Here is a 22278-nt window from a genome sequence, read left to right as displayed (position 1 = left end):
ATATGAAATTCAGGGCTCTATTTCCAAACAAGACAAACCGGTCATAAAAACAGCACTACTGGACTTGAGACATTCATTCCACTGGGCATTGCTAAAAGGTTTTAAATTACAAGCTCAAATGTCCCCTTGTTGTTTCAACGGTAAGCAAGAGGAAATGTGATGAACCAACAATTATGAGGAACTAGTTTTACATCTGCAACTGTTTTTGTCTTCAGACTTGACTCTTCAAAGCTTCTTAATTGTTTGTTGACCAGACATGGCACATGCCAGCTGAATACTGTTCTACAAGCTCAATGCAGAAAAACAAGCAAATAAACAAAAAGAATGTGGGATGAGTTTTTATTTCTTTTAAGACAAGATCTTTTTTTTTAATTGTGAAATGAATCATTTCTTGACTGAATTGCAAGTTTCTATCTGTGATATTTTAAACAAGAAATAAAACTTCCAAGTGCAAACTGCTAAACCTCCCCGCACCGCTCAAAAAATAAAAACCCACAATAGTGGTTGTGAATGTATTCTTATTTTTGCATCGGCATAAGGAAATGATTAATTCAAGGATGGTGTTCTGGTTATTTAATTGAAACGGTGGCGCCACCCATTGAGTTTTGCCTCAGCGGAGATTTCAGTATCACAGAGAAGTCGATGTTTGATAATGGGCTCATTTGAGACTGGACTGACACGTCAGCCCTATATGGAGAGACAGTGGACTGTGAGGAGGAGCTGCTGTCAAGGGGTTACTGACTCTGCAGACAGCCTCTGAACATCTAGGTTGCCTGACAACTTGACTCCTTTACTAAATCATAAAGGGCAGTGCATGTGGAGAGCACAGAGCAGCACAGGACATTAAGCGCTTCCTTTTGACTCCTGTAGACCTTACAAGTCTAGACAAAGGAGCAAAACTGAAGAATTCTGACACTAAAGAGGTTCAAGATCGTTCATTCAGCAGAGCTATCTGATTGTTTCTGCCTCTCTTCACTTAAGTCATGTTAATCCTGTATTCCACAAAGTAGAATAGTACTCCTATCTTACTCATAGGACATTTGCAGACTAAAAATAAAAAAAAATGCTTTGGGCATTTGTGAAAGTATAGAATGTTTTTTTCACTGTAAAAGCAAAAACACTGTGCAGGTCTTTTGATGCAGAACTCTTTCTCTGATGCACACAGTGGTGCGTAAATCCCAAAACACTACCAGAGTGTCAGACGAAACTAAAACTTCATGAAGGGAAAGGAAAAATGTGTCTGTAGCCAAGATGTGCTAAGAATAACAGTTTTTCACTTCTCCCAGGAGAAAGGGTGATAACAGTGCGAACCCTGAAAACACAAGAACAATTCCATGATAGCTGGTCAGATCTGTCAGGCCTGTACACCTAGAGGTCGCTACTGTGTCCTGTTCCTAGTTCCCTGTGATTATTCATGTCTTTCAGGTTTGTCTTGTTGTGTAGCCTGTTTACTTCCTGTGTCTGCTCTGCTCCTCGCTCAGCATTGAGGGTTCAGATGTCTTGAGACCCGCCTGGCACCAGGTTGTCTCTTCCGCGACCTGAGGGCATAGGTTTCTGCCCGACATCGTCCGACCCCCTGAGCCCAGGCTAACCTCCGTTTCGCTGCATAGGGTCTTTTGCTCTCCTGCCACTCCACGGCTTGCCCTTCCGACATCCGTAACAAGATCCAAAGAGACGAAAGTGCCAGAAACAAGGACGACCATTTTCTGCCAACATTGCTTAAGTATAGACTTGTGTCCTGACATCTACAGCTGTTTAACAAAGTTATTAATTGCACATTAGAAGCTGGTCCTAGTCAGGGCATTTCTCTGTACAGTTGTAGCTTTCAGCCAGCTAACTAAGTGGAAAACCTTCACCGTAAAAAGTTTTGATTGTGATTTCCTCTCTTTGAAAAGCTGGTGACCAGTGATCGTCAAATTTTTCTTGTGGGAAGAGTGAAAAACTGTCATGCTCTCGTACGTTCTATAACAGTGTATCACAAGTGAAGAAGCTCTGCCTTCTTCAGAGTCTGATCATGACACCGGACAGGCAGGTCTGTCTTCAAAACCAAACAGCAGAGAAGTCCACTGTGCAAACAGGCTGGGGTGACTCTCAGTGAAAGATGTTTAGTAGCCTGCAACCTGTCCAGGAAGCAAAACTTTAAACAACTCTGTACCAATGCGTAAATTCCTGCTTGCTTATGTTTACAGATATAGCAGTTCCTTTCCCTAAATGATTCAATTCCTATTTAGCTGATAACAAGAACATGAGCAGCCTGTGCACTATTGAAATGATGCAGCTCAAGAAACAAAGAAACAGCCAGGTGTAAAACAATCACCTCTGAGATATTAATCCTTTTAACTTTGCAGGAGAGTTTTGTGCTCTCTTGTTTCGGTATGCTTTCGATTTGCGGCACAGAGTGTCACTAGCCCCTTGAAAAAGAGCTGTTAAACAAAGGACAGATGCAGGATACAACTCCTCAAAGAGCTGCCAAACAGAGCTGGAGGAAGACACCGCCCTCAGCTGCAGGGGTTAATCAGATCTCATGCCTCTGGTGGAAGCAAAGCAGAGCCGAGACAGGAGCTGAAGAACAGAGAGTGCCTCATTAGCAGGATGAAAATTAATTTGCTATTATTAGCGGCTGGCGCAAAGCTCCAATGCAGCACTGTAGTCAAGAGCCGCGCTGGTGATTCAGAGACTTCATTCTCCTCGAAGCGGGAAGCAGTGCCGAGGTCTGGAGGAGGCGAGTTTGTGGAGAATGAAGGACTCTCACTTTGCAGATTGCCAGCACTTTCTCTGTCACCTCTGCTAGATTAGTCTGCACTGTGCCCACCATCATTGTGCTATAATTACCCAGCTAAGCCACGGGAAGGCATTAGATATTCATACACTACAAACCCTAATCACTGAACCTGCTGCCACACTGCCTCAGAGAGCCACTTGATGAGGCTCTTAAGATGACTAGGCTGTAATTAACTTCGCATTAGGACTCACAATGTGCACAATATGCTGGAGTTACACACAAAGGGCTTGAGATAGAGAGCCATTGCAGCCGGTAGCAGTACAGAAGTGTAGCTTTTGTAGGATGAGACGCAGATTTCCAAGTAACCAAGAGCAATATTACAGTATTTGAACAATGCCGTAAGATTGTTATAATCATCAGCTGTGAAACAAATACGTGTAATTCAGGAATATTTCAGGTTGCAAACTCTCAGTCAACACGAGGTACCTTTTCAGTTTTGTTACCAAGTAAACTCACCGAGACAGACATGAGGTAAGCGAACCCTAATTTCAACTTGCTCTCCTGCTTCATTGTTAAAAATGAAATTTCTTGTTAATTAATTGCTTACACTTCTATAGCGCTTTTCTGGACACTCCACTCAAAGCGCTTTACAGGTAATGGGGATCCCCTCCACCACCACCACCACCAATGTGCAGCATCTACCTGGATGATTAAATTTAAAAAAATTGTCACTGATCACACTGTTGTGGCGTGGGAAACTTAATATTAGCCCATGCAAAACAGAAACGATTTATTCCCGGGATCTGGATCAAATTGGATAAAAACAAGTACAAGCCATTCGTTGAGAGATGTGCATGCCCCCATCTCTCAGCCGCCCCCCTGCCCCCACTGCCTGCCTCTCCGTTTCTCTTCCTGTTCCTCTATTGATAGACAGCGCCCCTGACCCCCTGGTCACCAGCACCAGTCATCTCTGTTCTGATTAGCGCCGCGGTCAGCCTGTCAGCCTCACACAATGCTGGCCTGGGCTCTCAGACAGAGTTACGGTGCAGCTCCGGCGCTCAGGGACTGAAGACCAGGGCCAGCAGGGTTTCTAGAGCTCTGGGGCTCTAACTGCAGCCCCCACCATCCTCACCCACAGCAGTGCGACACATGTCTGGCACCGAAGTAAGCGGGCTCTGGGTCTCTCGGTTGTCTCGGCACTTGACGCACTGTTGTCTTTATTAGCACATAAAAACCCAGAGGAATGGGAGAGGGCGGGATCCTTACCAACCCCCCCCAAAAAAAAATATAAGCATAACACATGTGTGTAGAAGCCTGCCTGAAGGTTTTCATGCTTTGAATCACTGATGTGGAACTGCATTAAAAAAAGTTTCCGTAGCATACACAAATTATGCAGCCAAACAGACATTCACGACTGAACAAGGGGTTAAGTTGTTTTACACTGGCCCTTGGATGGAATGAGTCTTTACCACAGGAAAAATACAATAATACCTGCCTTTCCTGCATGTCGGTAGTGTCTGCTTTTATTTCTTTCTAATATTAATCCCAGGGATTTTAGCGATTTACATATCTTTGAGAGCACGTAAAAAAAGGAGTCCTTATCAGGCAGTAACGAGAGCAACTCACTGAACGACAAGCAACAGGCGAGCTTGGGCAAAACCTACCAGATCAACAACCTCTGGCCTCAATGTGCAGCACGGACAGTATGTTCGTTCTTCATGAACAGAGTACAGTGCAGTAATCGCCCCCTCCCCCTCCTCCATATTCTGTGAACAGAATATTACTGTATCTGTTAATTCCAGGAAGTTAAGGACATAAAAAACTGATGCGACCACATGTTGGTAAAGGGGTCTACAATAATAAGAAATAATAGGATCCATGTGATTGCTGTTGGAATGCTCTCTTAAAGTAGGGAAGTCTGGGACATTCTGATTTTTCTCCTAAATGATGTTATAAGATTTGGGCCTGATAAACGACTGCCATACAGGGGACACATGTGGCAGCTGCTGGATTCTGATTCAGCAATAAAGTGTTACAGTTTTGGACAAGAGTGACTATCTTTTTGCCCAGAGAAACCACAGTGTTTTACACAACCTAAACTTACAGCATTGCAAAGTTTGTGACAAAAATGCAATGTATTACCAAAAGGTTTTATTAATTTCATTAAGAAACATTTTATAGGGCATAAGCCTCTATTGCTCCCCCTCAGTCCTCTCCTACAGAGGTGGCACTTTCAGGCTAATCTGCTTATTGTACCAAAGACGGCCCCAGGAGCTGTTTCTCTTTCTGGGCTCTGTTTGACCTCTGTTTGAGTGCTTGGTAACAACAGAAAAGTACAACAGTGCAGCTAAGAGGGCAGAAGTGTCATGGTATCAGGGAAGTTCACACGCTACAGCCCCACAGCTAGATCCCCTCACAGCTCACTTTCAAGAGCACCGCTGTATCTCAGCTGGTTTATTTTTATCAATCCTCAAAGACCTCTAAAAAGAGCTCCTTCAAGCACGCAGCAGTGTGCATGATTAAAGAAAGCACAGGTGTTACAGTAATTTCCACTATTACCATCTTTTGGAAATCAGGAATATTGTCTCTAGGAGCGACATGAATATTTATATATGAAAATAATATTATTTCTCCTCGGATACTGGCGTTTCGATTCTGGGTTTTTTTTGTATCAGATTATTTGGTATTTGAATTACAACAGAGATGCATAATGAAAATCCACTGCAGTCAGAATGCAGTGTGCTACAGTGTAACATTCCATTGCCACTAAATGAAATGTGCACCTAAAAGAGAGGTGGGCATCAAAGAAACGAGCCTCATCACATTCTCTTCCCCTCCTCCATGTGAAGCAAACCTAAGGAATGCAGCCAGGTTTATTTCTTGTCTCTAAAGCAGTACCAGCACAGCCAGCCCATTCAGGCATTCACAGACAGCTCCAGCTTACCTAGCAGTGATCTTCTGTCACAAACAGCAAAACGCAAAAATGACAACAATACCAGTCCACGCCATCATTAATGCAAGACGATCCATTCTACACTCAATAACAACGCAAAATGCCTGAGCATCTCCACTGTCCTACTGCAGCAGTCTGGCTCACCAATGACAGCAATAGAGGAAGCTTCCCCTTTCATGGTTTGAAAAGACACTTGGAGCCATTCCCGGCATTTCTGTTGTCTGTTACCTTTTGTAGCGGCATTCCTGGACTCTGGGAGAGCCTCCCAGCTCTTCGAAGGTTGGCTGGTTGCCATTTGGTTTTGGGGTGTAGAGGTTCCTTCCACTGAGCTACTGTTCAGCTCCGGGATTCCCGTCTTGTGAATGAATTGAAGATGACACAGGGGCTGACTTGGTACAACAGGGTTATTATAGTGGGCTTCTTCCCAGGCAGGTAACTGGAGCAGGTCATGGACAGGGACCCCAGCTCCTTTGGGAGAGCACAAAGACCCCGTTTCCATGGAAGAGCAGCTGGGTGGTGTTGCTCTCTCAACAGATCGGCTCAGCTCAGGTTTCCAGGAAACTTGTACCCACATCACCTAGAGGGGCTACTCTTTCACAGTGTTTCTATAGTGTGCTTGGCCCTGTCGTACACGATCATGAGATGCAAAAACTGCCCGGATCTTTTCCAAGACAAATCAGACAAGAAAACAGCCTGGACCAGTTCAGAGGAGGATGCAAGGTAACTGCTGTCCCTTTGCCATTTTAATTTGGAAGCAATGACTTTTACACTGCAAATATCGCTAATATACAGTACAGCAAGAGTAACCTCCGTATCCCCTGAAAAAAATATTTTTAGGCTTTTCACGGAAGGATACGTCTGTACGGTTTTTACGTATTGTGTGCTTTTTTTAAACAAATGTCGCCCTGAATATTCTGAAGTGTGGGGTTTCTCTCAACATGCTCCACTATCACCTTCCTCTTATTAAAGAAAAACCTTGTGGACTCAAGAGCTTTCAGATGGAAGAGAAACATTCTCTTCCTTTGCAGAACTTGGAAACAGGGGCCCTACAGCATCTCTGAGCCTGAGCCTAATGAGAGCTAGGAGAGTGGCGTCTGTGGGGGGTGAACAAAAGACAATTGCAGAGTTGCCGACTAATTTGCTAATGGTGTTCTTTTGTATTAAACCCAGCCTGCTGTATAAGATGCCTGACTGGCACAGCCAGCACGCAGAATGGTAATTACAGGACGATTAGCTGCCATAGATAGTGATGTCAGGATCATTTCACTTCCACTCCGACACTTGCTAAATCCCAGATTATCTGTCAACCCACAACTCTGACAGTCTCCAGGCTTAATTATACCCTAGAGCCTCTGTAATCTGGAATGAGGGGGTGGGAGGATAATCAGCCAGGGCTCAGAGCTACTGAGGCTGCCGGCTTTGAAAAACAGTTTTAGAAGAACAGGCTCCAACACCTGCATGAGAGGAAGAAATGGGTCCATGTAGCACAAACATGCCTTGCGTGTGAGTGAGTACATGCGTGTGCACATGGAGCCAATGGGTGGAGTCACACCTCGTGCCCTGTGCCAGCCGGGTCAGGCTCTGGCTCATGATGACCTTCTAAGAATAAAGGAGTTACTGGAAAGGATGTCGCCTTTCACAAGCAAACATTTCCCCTCTTTCTACAGTACACTGCTCTATTTTGATTTTTAAATATTGCTCCCTGGATACTTGTTTTTGGCTCTTTGTTCATTTACTCTAACCTCATTCCATAAATGCAGACAATGGCAGTATGCACTACTGCAAAATTGGCTGAATATTCATTATTTTTTATGCAATTCACTATTTTTGTTACACTGGTATTCTATTTCTAATAATCATCAGTCTATCATTACTGTGCGTCCTTTGCACTTCAAGCAATTTAATGAATCAATGAATATTTTACAAGCTTACCTAACTACATTTTCTAGCCAAGTATCCTAAACGGCTTTGTAATAGGGTGCAACCGAGTCATCAATCAATTACTGATCTCTCCAACTGAAACATTACAATAAGTCATCGATACCAGCAGAAGAGTGACACAAAGCAAGAGACCAAACAAAATTATTATTATTTTTTTATTTTAGGTGCTGCAGCTGATTATTATTATAATTGTTGTGCTTGGAACCACAATAGTGCACAGTGCCTTGAAAAACTTATGGGCTGCAGCCCCTTCCTATGGTGTCCCATTTTGTGAAATTATAAAATGATGCACATGCATTTTTAAATGTAATATTTTATTTGAAAACCTGGATTCTCAAACTGAAGACATCTAAGGGGAAGTCACAGTTCAAGAGAAATAAAAATATCCAAAAATCAGACACTTTGTGGATGTTTTTTGACTATTTGAGTATAATAAATAATGGCTTAGCCCACTTGGTTAAGGGGTAGCCTCTTGGCAATAGGATAAGAAGGTTCAGAACCCCAAAAATAAACAAGTGAAGCCCAAGACTAGCAATGCAGAAACAGAGACAGAAGGAACACACAGGCACAGTCTGGAAATGTGGACATTATTTTAAAAAGTAAAACTTGACGTTAAAAACTGGAGGACGCCTGGTGGCTGAGACAGACCGGGGCCCTGGGCAGATGGCAACAAGAGCAGCAGGGGCTAAGAGGGAGTAACCAGGGGGTGGCTTGGATGCCCGGTTAGCAGCACGAGGAAAAACATAATTTAAAAGCAGTAGGATGCCTGGTTATTGAGCTACAGGTAGGACGCCAGACAGGCCTGGAGCAGAGGAGGTGGCATCAGGAGCAGCAGGAGCTGGGTTCAAAGGCATCAGAGACATTGCAGGGGCCACAATGGATGTCGGGGATAGAGGTAGGAAAGAGCGCAGGAGAAAGATTAAGTTAATGAACAAAGAGGATGAGGAAATTAAGAGGGAACGGGAACAACAGAAACAGCAGGGATAGCAGGCAAATAACTGGTAACACAGCCAGCCCATGAAAATGGAATGTTAAGAAAAACAAAGGGCCAGATAAGACTGAATGAAACATCCTAGGGGTGGCAGCAGGAGCAACGCAAGGGTCTTTTTGACAACTGACATCTAGCCACATGCTCGGTGATGTCTTCGTGGAAGGCAGATGCATGCTGGATGACAGAGCATGCTTGTTATATACCTCAGAGAGACAAAGAGAAAATAAAATTCAGTGCATTCCTTTTAAGAAGTGAATGCCATGATTTGCAATCTGGGAAGAGTCCAGGCTTTGATGTCAGGGATTGCAGTAATGGGAAATCTATTTTCCCTCTTTGCAGTTTGGAGCACAGTCCACTTGTAAATGAATAATGTTTGAGGCTAATTCAAAGACAATAAGCATATCTTTCTCTGTTACATTTCTCTGTTTTTTGTGTACTGGTTTGTTGATTGAAGCACAGTCCACATAAAGATAGATCGTAATAAAAAATGTGTGCAGGAGTTATGTACTGTATATATTGCGCAAGTTGGTGAAGATTGATATTTAAAAAGCTGGGTGAGACTGGTTTGTATGTCATCATCCCTCCTGAACGTCAGTAAAGAGCTTCCATTTATTGTCAGCAAAAACTAAAGAGAAAAACCTGGAATATGTTGCTTGCATATATATTCATACCCGTGAACTCCACATTTGTTGAACATACCTTTAGCAGCAGCTAAAGCTATAGGGTTTTTTTGGTAAGTTTCTACCCATTTCTCACATCATCTTAGTACAATTTGATGATTCTTCTTGGCATATTTCTTCAAACTCTCTTAAGTGCCTTGGGGGTTGCTTCTAAAAAGAGATTTTCAAGTCGTTCCACAGATTTTCAGTATGTGTGCGGTGAATGCAGTTATTACATTCATCTGAGCAGCACAGGTTATTGTTGTGGAGGCGAGAACGTGCTCATGGGTGAGAGCAAAATCACAGGAAAACAACGAATACAGGGGAATAGGGGAAACGTGTGATACTTTGAACTCTGCACAAAAGCATTTAACACTGTATAAAACACTGCAACAAAGCAGGTTTAGGACTGATGAGTTATGGTTTCTGCTTCTGCAAAGACCTGATCAGTTTTATGCTCTTACCTCCTGGTATCAGACAACCACTAAAGGTCATTCTTTCAGTGCCAGGCTTTGAAGTCATATCTGCAAGAGCAAAGCTACACTTTGACAGCTTTCTGTACACAGAAGTAACAGGAGTTACTGGGACACTTGAATCAAGTGTAATGTCTATGTAACTTCTCTCGGTAATTTGGAACAACCTTTATACACACAGCACAAACTAATGCTTTCAATAAAAACAGACTGTAAGGTGCTTCACACTGCAACATTCCAGTTACAAAGGCAAAAACCCCAAATACATAATTCGAAGGTAAGAAATGCGTTTGATGTGTGCATGAAAGGTGTTCTACTGCAAAATCCAAAGCAATACACATACCATACTGTGATCACATCAACACATTTTTAATCTGAATAAAAGGAACAGGAATTTGCCTTGTTTTATGTCCCTTAAAATTTGGAATGATGAGGAAATAAAATGGGCAATCCACTGCGTTTGGTTGGATGTGCCTTACCATAACAAAACAGTTCTTGTTCAGAGCTACACCATCTAAAAAAAATTAAATGGCATTAAAACAGTTTTAAGGCCAACATCAACAGAAAGAGGGCCCATTATACAAACAAGTTCCTTCCTCATTAGCTGTGTCAGCCAAGCCCGTGCATCAAAAGAGCCTTTTTCCTCTTGTGAAAATGCTCTTTTATTAAATCAGGGCTCTTACAATCAGTATCTCACCATTCTAAAGAGTCCAAAGGCTAGAATATATTTGTAAAATACACGGAGCTCCATGCCATCTATGAGCTTTCTGTAACTTTCTGTAAGGAAGCAGTGGACTGCGTCTCCCCATCACCCAGACCCATTTTGAGCAATTCTCCTGTCTAGTGCTAGTGTTCGATGTGCTGGTAACAAAACAGCCGCCATGTCTCACACCAGAGGTGGCCAGAGATGTCTACAGGATCGTTGGTGCATCGGTAAGAAGGTCCTTTGAGTTAGGTGAAAGGTGCAGTTTTAAAGTAACTTGTTGGATATTTAGTACCACTACCTCAAGAACAGTCAGCTTTTTGGTCTCCATTTTTACCTCTTCAGCACGAGCTCAGAACTTGCAAATTAACCGTGTGCGCTGGCCCGTTAAGAGGTAACCACTCACCATATAAAATAAGCCCAATGGCTTTTACAGCAACAGAAATCCAGTGGGCACAGTCATGCCAGGCTATGAAGCACCCAGCATGTTTCAGCACCTTCCCAACACACACCTTTCCCTCTCTGTTATCTAAATAACTCAGATCATTTCAGCTCTGAAAGTCTCTCTCAAACTCAAGATTTTTTACAGCAACATAAATGGTTTCAATCTAGCAAAATCTAGTTTAAGACCAATACGAACTGGGAGACAGCTGATCTCGAGGGTTTTCATGCTGTATAATAGGCAGACAACGTTTTTCCTGTATTTTGACCTGTGTCATGTAACTCTTTTAGTGTACTTTTCGGAAGCAAAGGAGTAACTGGAAAACCCTGCTTAGACAACCAAAGGACTAAAATGGAACTGACAGATTTCAGAGCTGCGAGTTGTAGACAGACTGGGGCCCTCCAGACTGAGCCAGTGATGATAAGACCCCAGCTCTAGAAACCCGCAGCTTCCAGAGACAAACAATGGCTTTTCCACTGGCGCGAGAGTACTTCAGAAAACCCGAGCTACTCTAGACATGGGCAACCAACCACACAACCATCCGTAAAAGAACAATATTAGGACATTCCGAATGTGTGATCCAATCACGAAAGAAAATCTATGCTTGGGTCTCACGGGGTTAAAATAATGCAGGTTTTTAGCGATGTTGCTGGCAACTGTTTCAGTAGAGCAGCAGAGACAGTGGAAAAAACAGAAGGAGCTCCACTCTGGGGTACGCCGAAAAAAAAACAAAGTGAGGCTTGTATTCACAGTGTTCGAGACAAATAAATACAACACAGGACAAGGCAAACATTGTACAATCATTTGATTCAATTGTTAAGTCAAACAACACACAGCCATGAGGTAAATATGATGGAGAGTAAACAAAACCCAACTAAAATCCAACCGCTCCTTCCACAAACACAGAAACACACCTAACAGCCACTCGAATAAAAACTCTCATGCTTCAGCTTTTTCCAAATGGCACTCTTTCTTCATTTTATTCCAGCCCTCCACCAAACCTCAAACCTCACATACATTTTGAAAAGGCCAGAGCTCCCCCTATTCAATTCAACAACAACCAATCATCTTAAAGACAGCTTAACACGTAAACCCTGATTGGTGGAGCCTAATAACAGGGATAGAGAAAATGCAGCACATTGAACCGGACAGGAAACAAGCTGCAGGCTATGAAATTGTCTGTGTATGTCAGTCCAAGCGATGTGTGCTGGAGTTCTTTTCCGTCTTCCACAGGTCCGGTTTGCCACAAAACTTGAGGCAGGATTTCATAATTCAGCGAGTTCAGTTTTCATGTTTGCCTGTAGGTACGTTCAAGCAGTGTGACTTCATTGTCACAAACAGGTTGAGTTTGAATACGGTTGCTTAGCTGTCTAGTCTTCTTTCATTACAAATGCAACAAGAGACAGCTAAGTTACAATGTGCCTACAGAAGCTTTTGATAAACAGACGATACTGTCTAAGAACAAATCTGAAAATTGTGCTTTAAAAAAAGTACTCGATATGAGGAAATGCATATTGAAGAATGGAAGTCAGTGGGCTACATGGTCTGGAGCACTTGAATGGAATGACTCACACTGAAGAACAGAACGCCCACACAGCACACCAGGATGCAGGTAATTGCTGTGGCTCACATTTATCCTCCCGGCAGCGATGCGAACTCATGGCAAGCCGAGAATGATGTGTCATCTGTGACTTCAAGCATTCAATCATAAAAATCTATTTACAAAGTGGAAGAAAGCAGGAAGCAACCAAAGCTTCAGCTTCCCTCTGTTCTAGTACCAGCAGAAACCCCGCAGAACCCGAAAGGTAAGTTGCAATGTGGCGGACCTCAAGGCACAGCTCAGCTTCTCTCCCGTCTTTGAGGCCTCCCTCGGGAAGAGAGATGGATAAATCAGAAGCTGACCCGAACCGTCCCTCCATTTTCCATGAGCGAATATAGGATGGTGCAGAGCCTATCGCGGCGGACAACGGACATGAGGCAGGATACACCCAGGACAGGACACAAGTCCATTAGAGGGTGGTCACCAGGATACCCAGACTGCCACAGAAGCCAGCAGCTCTGTTTTTTTTTAAATTCTGTCAGGTTATTCTTGTCTGTCTTTGCCGTCACTCAGCTCCACCACAAACAGGAAAATTCGCTTTGCAAATAGAGATGAAAGAAGGTCTGTGGGAAGGGCTTTTGCAGACGCTGTTCATTTCTTCTCCTCCTCTCTGTTTCAGGTTTTCCTCGCTGCACAGTGTGCATGTCAGCCATGGGAAGGAGGTAGGGAATCAAAAACCCGGAATCCCATCCAAGGAAAGAAGGAAAGGAAGGGATGATGCAGTCATGTGAAAAATACCTCAAATGTTTGTGTGAACTTGGTTACAAAAACACAACTAAATGGATTAATGGCTTAGGTGTTGACCCCACAAGGACCTCATAAAATCTTTGCTTAAGATTTGTTGCCAGTGTTAACTTCCTTAATTTAACAGCACAACCATTTGGACTTATAAAGAGAGATAAGCTCTTCCCAGGAAAAGACTTAAAAGATGGGAAGGGAAGTTATAGGAAGAGCATTACCAGCCCGAGAGATATAAACATCACTTTGATGCCGTGTGGCCTGAGTGTACATCACTGCAGGGGCGGAAATGTCAGGAGAGAGAAGGCTGCACCTCCTGATTCACCAGCGTGGGTCAAACAAGTGTCCCCAGCCCCAAAGGGCGTGCACCGCTTCATACTGTTCCATCCTGCTCTCCAGCTGTCATGGCAAAGAGGCTATCCTGAGCAACCTCGAGCTCTTCTTTTAATACAAACTCACCGCCCACCGGGGTCCACTAAAACCCCCTCCGCTTGCCACGCGTAATAGGGCCGATCATCCATGCACCACCGCCTGGCAATCAGAAGCTCAGATGGTACTGGCAACGTCAGGGGCACGCTGCACACCCCCCAGTCTGACACATCGCGAACAATCATCTGGGTATTCTCAGCTTTTTCAGTAAAATAAAGACAAAAACCATTGCATTAAAAGGAGCAATGCCAGAGTATCTCCGATCTTGTTCACTTTCAGGTGTCGCCACTTCTGATTTTGCAGAACCTACCTGTGCCAATTCCTTCTTTTTCCTCCAAGTATAATTCAGGTCATTACAGAAGCTTGGACTAAATCAAATCTTCAAATCTTCCCACGAACTGCAGCATTCCAGATTGTCACTCAGTGACGATGCCACCAGCTTTCCTCCCTCTCCACAATGGAAAGCTGACATCAGGCTTTGGATTTAACACGTGAAACGGGCAGGTGGGTCAAACGTGAAGGACTCAAGGCCTGGCCAGACCATACAGCAGACTGGAATGGGCCTCTGGTGACAAACTAAAACAGTTCTTCAACTCTCCTTCGCTATCAAATGCACCCTAATATAGAATAAGAATTCTCCTTTCTCTTCAGCTCCATGGTACTTCATTAAAGATCAGTCATTAATCACTGTTGAGCTTTGGGTTCTTATTGGATTCCCAAGATTAGTAATAAGCAATCCTGGGCTTAGAACTGCTCCAGTCCATGAAAGCCATCTTCTTGATTGATGACGCCTCTTGTTAACAGGACTCTGAAGTGCTTAAACAGATTGTTTTTTCCCGTAGTGCAGGCATTTCCAGCCCAACTCCTGGAGCGCTGCTCTCTAGCAGGCTCTGAAATAACCATTAAACTGACAGCTTCTGAACACTTGGAACAATCTAATTGTGATCAATTGTGCGTGATTTCTTAAATTAAGTATTTCACCACAGCATTTTGGAACCAAAATATTGAGCTCTAAGGCATTTCCTTACTTTAATAAGGTACTTGTTTAATCGATGAACAATTTTCAGGTGTTCCCAACTGTAACGGGAGCCGGTCCAGGCTCCTGCAAAGCGTAGTTCAGGACCCTATGCAGACGGTGTAATCTGGAAGTAAGTGGAGAAGGACATCTGGGGAGGTACAGCAAGATTGGACGGGTAGACACACAGGGGGGCGTGACGACCGTGATCTGGTGCTCGGGGGGCGTGGCAACGCCAAACAGATCCAGACAGTCCAAATGGGGTATCCAGGGCGCAGTCCAAAGTCCAAAACCGGGTGATCCATCCAAGACGAGACAAAACATGGTTAAAATCCAGAACGGGATCTGGAACAGGGACAGGGAATAAACCCAGGATGACGAGGCCAGGCGCTCCGAGCCTTGGACTCGGATGGTCAGGACGCCGTGACGAAGCCTATGGCGTCGGGTCTCTCCTGGACCTGCTGGCAGGCGGGCTTCCGGGCTTCCATCTCACAGTGCTGAGCCAAGAATAGCAAGAGCACCAGGCTTAAATAAGGAGACAGAAGAGGGGGGGAGGTGCACATAATCAACTAAAATACAAAAGGGCCAGAGCGCCCTTAAGAAGAGGAATTACGATCGTGAAACCAACCTTTGGAAATGGCTTAGGGTGACTTATAAAACCTATTCCACACACCTTATTCAGTGCGTGAACATGGCTACACAGTGCAGATATTGAGAATTCATCTCTGCTTCTTCAAATACAGAGTTACGCTCTAGTTCTTGGACTGGATTTCATTTCCTCAGAAGAGTAGCTATAGAGAGCCCATACTCTGCAAACTACATGTGATGTTGCCCTTTAAAACTGACATTTGATTTCAAGATGCTGTGAAGATTTTATTAGGTCAAGCAAATTGTTACTTGTTCCAGTAGAGCATGTAGTTAATAATGTTTCATTCCGGAGACTTGGGTTCCCATTCACTTTGCAGAGAAAGTGCATGAATGGTGTTTATTTTGGGGATTTTTTCTGCCTCCTTCTGTCTTTCCTACAGCTTAGAAGCTAGCACTGCTGTAGTATCCATCTTAAACACAAGTCCTGCCTCAGACATGAGAATGATTTCTTAAGCCCTCTCCTTGTTGGTGAAAACTAATACACTAAGAGCTGTTTATGAGGGCTTTAAGAGACAAGGGTGTTTAAAGCATATTAAAAGGAGGGAACTTCCTTCCTGAGAGTGTCTCATCGAGGATGGGTTTACATCCTAAAGCCAAGAACCTTTATACCAATTCTGCAGTCCTTGAAATGGGGCCTAGCAACGTGGTTGATGGATCAGATGACGTGTATGAGTAACACATGAGAACATCCAGAGCAAAGCTTTCCCTCTTATTGCACTGAGCATCTAGTAGGTACAACTATATATGTGCTGTCTGCCCTTCAGACCTGTCCTAGTGACCAAATAAACCATTACAATGCACAGGCTCTCTGGTACAGTTCCAGGCCGGACAAAAGAAAGTGAATGCAGAAAAATCACCTACAGTATCACGAACCTCGATTCATTTTTTCATCTTCCTCACCTACATAGACTGTTACCTACTTACCTCATTAATACAGTGATACAGTTAAAGAGTGATCAAGGTCTCTTTGTTCTTTACATCCAGTCATCTTTAACATTTTGAACACATACTGCATTGTCTCATTCACTCTGCACAGCCTACCAAAGATGAGGAAGCTGAGCTCATTCAGTCAGAGGGGACAGCTCATTTTTTTAAAATGTGAAGTAAGCCTTTGAAGAATAAGAGATTTGAAATAAAAAATAACTTACATATGAGGATGCATATTAACCAAAAGTGTGATTTTCAATGCTTTCTGCTCCTGTGCAATTTTTTCTCCATTTTCCTCTAGAACATCGGCCAGATTCTAATACTATGAAGTAATTCCAATTTTATACTACCATTATCTACTGCTACGATTGTCACTTTATACTTTCAGTGCGACTTTTAGAAAACAAGGGAACCAATTTCACTCTGCGGCAACGCATCTTGAAACAAATCACCCTGGGCCAGCAGGCACAGAACAAAATGACATGCTCTTTGAACACTTTCAAAGGACCCGATTAAAGGCGAGAGCTCTGATGTGCTTCTTTGGTGTCTTCCACCCCCAGTTCTGCAACACAAGTCTCTGATCCACAGCATCAGTACCCTGACCCTCAATGCCACTATATCGGCCAGTGATGGGGTCGCACAGTGGCGCAGTGGCGCTGGGGCCCTGTGTTCAGTTCCAGACTTGGGGGGCTGTCTGTGTGGAGTTCGTAGCTCTCTCCATGCTCATGTGGGTTTCCTCCCACAGCCCCAGAACATGCCGGTAGGCTAACTGGCTTCTGGGAACATTTGCCCTGACGCGAGTGTGCTTCTGCCCTCGGTGTCCCGTCCAGGGTGCACCCTGCCTTGTGCCTGCAGCTCTGGCTTCCCCGTGACCCTGAATTATAAGAAAATCGATGTTTGGCTGCCAGAGATGATGTATAATTATATTCATTCATGGTTAGTCATAAGATTTATGGCACCCAGATAAAGATTTAAGATAACTGACATCAGCAGACACCGGGGAAATGAAAATGAAATGAAAGCATGAGCATACAAGCAAAGTAATACACATACCACACTGCAATAAACACAACAAACATGGACTGGAAAAACGAAGAGTGAGCATGTGCCGCTTTATCCCGATGTTCACTAAGCAAAATATCTCACTTCACTACACTGTGCACATCTGAAAGGGCCTGCCTACACAATGACAGAAAATCTGCCCTAAAGGTTTGGGCCAGACAGAGAGAAGGCATTACTAATGTCAAATCTAGAAAAGAGTACTGATGGGTCACATGAATGTACCCATCTGCCAGAGTTGTTGGAAACTCATGAATGCACATGCTATACTTATGAATACCACGCAGGTGAAGAATTGCATTGCTCGTACAGTATATGGCATTTCAGTGTCATGAACACCATACAAGAAATAAAACATCAGATAGAGACAGAATCCAAAGTGGATAATTAAGCAACACCCTATTCTGTGCCTTTAAACACATGTCTGTTCATCTGCGGCTCCCCTGCTGCTCCCCCATGTCAGATTTCTAACAGTGTTGGGCCTTCAGTCCAGCTGCGGGTCACCCTGTTCTCAATGTTACGGTTTTATGGTATATACCGTAGTTACATCGCCACGTGGAATTCATCACGCAAAGAGGATGTCTTTGAGCGGGAAAGGAAGAGGAAGCAGGTTTCGCAGAGGAAGAAAGGGAAGGGGACCTCAGTGCAGTGGGAAGCTTCCTTGAACACCCCCTCCCCAGGCAGCACGGTTCTGCCATGTCTACACTTCAGACACACTGAACTCGGGCAGACGGGCTCAGATTGACAATATCCGAGTTACCTCTGCGCCGAGATCCGTGCATCTCTTACACGGAAGGCGAACCTCACAAACACTCACTCATAAAGTTTGCCAGCAGAGAGACTTGTCCTTTCCACAGAATCATGTGAGATTGAGCTGGCTGCCCCACTGGTCCCACCCTTCTTCTATAGGAAAGTGATCTGGGCTCTGGAAGACACATATTGTCTGCCACCAAGAGAGACTGTTTATTTGAGTGAGGTTTCCTAATAATTTGGCCAGCGGACTCAGGAGCTCCAGCAAGAGGCACATGTTCATGCAGCGCTTTCACCCTCCTTAACCGAGCACTTTTAACCTGAGTGCATGAAGAAATTCGCAATCGATTTTGGAGAAACAAGCCTTCAACACAAATAAGAAACAAATTAAGATGCAGAATGTATGTCGTCATGCATTACAAGGCTGCCTAATGTGTTACCCTTTTTCTAGTAAGTGCTAGGATATACAGGAAAAAGATGGATGTTAAAATATTGGCTTGATTGCTTAGAAGCAAACTAAAATTCATTAGCAAAAAAGGGCTCCAAGGTTTGTGGTTTGACTGTGAGTAGCCGCCAGTGTATCATACACGCTATGTAGATGTTTAGGAAGAGTTTGGATAGAAGCAGGAAAATGGTTTAACGAGGGAAGAGAAACAGCAATGAATTATAGAGGCAGGTTTAAATGTTTAACTAAGCACTGTCACGCCACCAAACAGCTGGGTAATGTGTCAGAACAATGAGGTCGTAGTGGCTTTAATAAAACATTTACAAGTGCACACCAGAGGGAATAAACATGGAATCTCAGATACCTGATGGACTGGGCTTCAGTGTGTGACTCTCAGGGTCTGCCACCCCCTCACAAACCTCGATTCACAATTCCTCAAACTTCCAAGGAACTTATTCATTTCCAAAGAACTTATTAATTAACTTTTGTTTGAATATGTTTTAAACAAAGTTTGGTGTGTTTTGTTTTGTAATATATATATACCCACCCAGTTTGGAACTGACAGCTGTTTTAAAGTTTAAGCCCTCTGTGCTGCGCTGGAACAATGAAGATGTGCAGACATGTGCCTCTGATGCCGGATCATTCATCTTCTGACACATGGAAAGTTCCCTGGTGCTTTACAGGAGGTCGGTGACAGTGGGCGGAGTGGCCAGTCCTTCAGTGATGCCACTGCAGGCGCCTGATGAGTCATAGGGACATAAGAAAGGATACAAACGAGAGTCCAGTGGGCCCATTCAGCCCGTCTGGTAGGAAGGAGCTCACTGATCCATGCATCACATTCAACCATTTCTTAAAGGAAGCCTAGGCCTGGGCTTCAGCGGCTTGTTCCACACTCCCACAAGCCTTTGGGTACAGAACTGTCTCTTGTCCAACTTCCTGTTTCACTGCTCATTCTGAAGAACCCCTGGGTTGACCCTTGTGGGTTTTGAATGCTTGTATCAGGATCCCTCCTCGCCTTCTCAGTTCAAGACTAAAGACTAAAGAGGTTTAGTTCTTTCAGCCTCTCAGGGCAGGACATTCTTTTTAGTTTGTTCTGTAGACCGATGCCAGAGAAGCATTATCTTTCCCATAATGTGGTGCAAAAAAACTGCACCATTTTGTGACACAAATTACCAACATTCTAAATGAGTCCTGAATTTTGAACAGAAGATGCTTTGACTTAAATTCTACATTTTTAACTAAACAAAGTATCCTAGCATTTGGTTTGCCAGAGTCATCTATAATGTTTCACAGAAAACGGAAAAGATCCTAGCTGTCTACATACCTGCTCTGCTTTTTTCATCCACTTTAGAAATGTGAAACATATCAGACACTGGGCTCTCCAAGAACAGAGCTGAGAAGAACCTGCCTCATGGATCTTGTAGCTTTGAAAGGGAAAATCAGAGATGAAGCCTTTCCACAACAAAGCTAACGTAGTGCAAGACAGTCAAAAATCATCGCCAGGAATCCTTCCTTCTCATTTATAGCCCCTCCGTTAATAGGTCATTTAAGAAGACTGGAAAATGACACACCACCAATTAGCCACCCTCTCCTTGGCTTTATCAATGGCGGTTCAAACTGTCCTCTTTGAATTTCATTAAGGCTGCAAGTACACCAGTAGATTTATAAAAAAAAACTTTGCTGGCTGGATATTTATTATTATTATAACATAAAAATAATACCAAGGCATTAGAAGTACATACCACATTTATCAACAATATTTACTGCTGAAGCTAATTTTTTTTCATCTAACCAATGCTAATAATTGAAACAATATTTGGAATCCATTTATTATGTGGAATGAAAAGGTCAAATTTTCCTCTTGTCACTCCTCTAACAAAAGAGCTATTCAGATTTTACTAAAATGTACTGTAGCACTCAACTGCGGTTCTCCATGGACATCTGGGAGATATGGTTTGCAGCCTTTTTTTCAGCTTTTGTTCTGACAGTACTTGAGGGTGTCCTAGCCGCCCACAGGAGCAGCACTGGTGAGGGGACATGGGGGACAGGACAAGTGTAACGCACAGGACAGCGTTACCCCAAGAGTGTCCCCACGAGGGGAAACAAACAGCCAACGCAGAGCGATTCAGAGGAGGGCAGGGCCGTGGTGGAGGAGGACACCAGAGAGACAGCAAGAAAGGAGGAGGTCTGGGACAAATACTTCTGCATGTCAGTAAACACAAGGAATGCTAATTAAAAATAAGAACGACATTGTGCAGGCAGGATGAGGCTCTTCTGTGATCTGGGCTTGTGTTTGCGCTGATCTGCAAGTGCCTGTCTCACTACACCCTCTGTCACTGCAGGAGAGCAGAAGAGGGAGACCGCCCATCACCAGAAACGATCAGTTTCCTTCAGATCACTCAAGAGCCATCACTCCGCAGGCTTTATTGTTTTTGTGTGCAATTGTTTCTTTTACCTCCTTATTTTCTTGTGGGACATTACTTCTATAAGCACTGCCACCCGGTATCCAGATGTCAGAGCTGCGGTTTCTTTCGGAGAAGCTTTTCCATGAACACAACAGGCCAGGGCTGTAATTGCCAGCTGTTTTCCTTTTAAATGCTACAGTGTCAAGATCCACCTGAAAATAGCCATCATCACAGCTGGAGGTTACATCTTCTTTCATGCAGTAAACACACATGCCTGAAGGGTACACTACTGCAGACAATGCAACCAGTGTTTTAGAATTATTGTAGGAGCACAGTGAATTGAAATACAAAAACAAGAGAGGAAAAGACCTGAAATAGCAAACAATAATGTATTATTACCACCACGTACGATAATCTGTTGTGCACAATCGTACCCAGGGCAGAAAACAGGAGGCTATTTTTACACAAAGGGTGGTGGGTGTCAGAAACAAGTTGCTGAGCCACGACTGAAGCTGATTCACTGAGATCTCTCAAGACACAGGGCGTCTGGATGCTCCGATCAAGACGTAACTCACAAAATAATGAGCAAACTGGGCTGAATTTTCAAGTCTCACTTTTTAACCTTATGTTCTTATCCGGCAAGAGCTGTTAAAAGTGGTCACTCCTTGGAGGAATATTTGACCTCTGTCGTCATCACACCAGTGGCCTTGACCTAGGTGAACTGTGATAGACATGGCCGCTCCTGTTGTGATGCTCATTTGAGAATTAGCCGAGTTTCACTTAGTTACTGTGTAATGCTACTACAAACAGAAATGCAGACAGGAAGAGATGTGATGACCTTGACTTAAATATCTCTCCAGGGTATCCCAGAAATAGACTGGACAAACATTTTCTAGGGGGAAAAAAAAGAAGAAGCAGAGGGCCACATTTTCTGGAAGTCCCCAGAGCTCCATGAATTCCAAGAGGTCTCCAAGCAAGAGGACACAAAACTGCCACCTACTGGATGTACCTGGTATTAACCGAAAATTCAGCTTCTTTTAGAAGCATGTTTGATGCATCACTCCGTGTCTGCTGAAGGAGGGGCCGTAAACTAAAGTGGGAGGAGACTGGTTTCACCCTGTGGATGTCACTTGAGGCTCAAGCTCCACAGAATTGAAAATGCACGGAATGTAGAAGCTCAGACAACACATTCCTGTTAGGAACAGTGTCAGTGTTACAGATTTATTCGTAAGTTAATTTTGGTGTCCTTGCTTTGTCTCACAATTGGCCAAGTATCTGTATCCTGTTTTTTTTTTAATTTCAATACAAATGTCTGATAAAAGCAGCTGGAAAACAAGCCACTGTTATGATTAAGCCTTATATGAGACAAAGAACAGGA

The 22278-nt window shown here is 43.7% G+C and overlaps 1 protein-coding gene and 1 long non-coding RNA gene across 2 annotated transcripts in view; both read right to left on the bottom strand.

The window, feature by feature from the left end:
- The window catches only part of neurl1b (neuralized E3 ubiquitin protein ligase 1B), an 88201-nt gene that overhangs the window by 56451 nt on the left and 9472 nt on the right, over positions 1-22278 (bottom strand). The gene's annotated exons all lie outside the window — the stretch shown is intronic.
- On the bottom strand, positions 11505-22240 carry LOC107077711 (uncharacterized). Its single transcript, XR_001478710.2, has 4 exons — positions 20418-22240; positions 19820-19919; positions 19043-19234; positions 11505-15191 (listed from the first exon to the last, which is right to left on the bottom strand). It is a non-coding gene; the product is annotated as an uncharacterized lncRNA (long non-coding RNA).

Source organism: Lepisosteus oculatus, chromosome 11, assembly GCF_040954835.1.
Source record: "Lepisosteus oculatus isolate fLepOcu1 chromosome 11, fLepOcu1.hap2, whole genome shotgun sequence".
NCBI classification, from domain to species: Eukaryota; Metazoa; Chordata; class Actinopteri; order Semionotiformes; family Lepisosteidae; genus Lepisosteus; species Lepisosteus oculatus.
The sequence above is the reverse complement of the archived record's forward strand: the minus strand, read 5'-3'. Positions and strand labels throughout refer to the sequence as shown.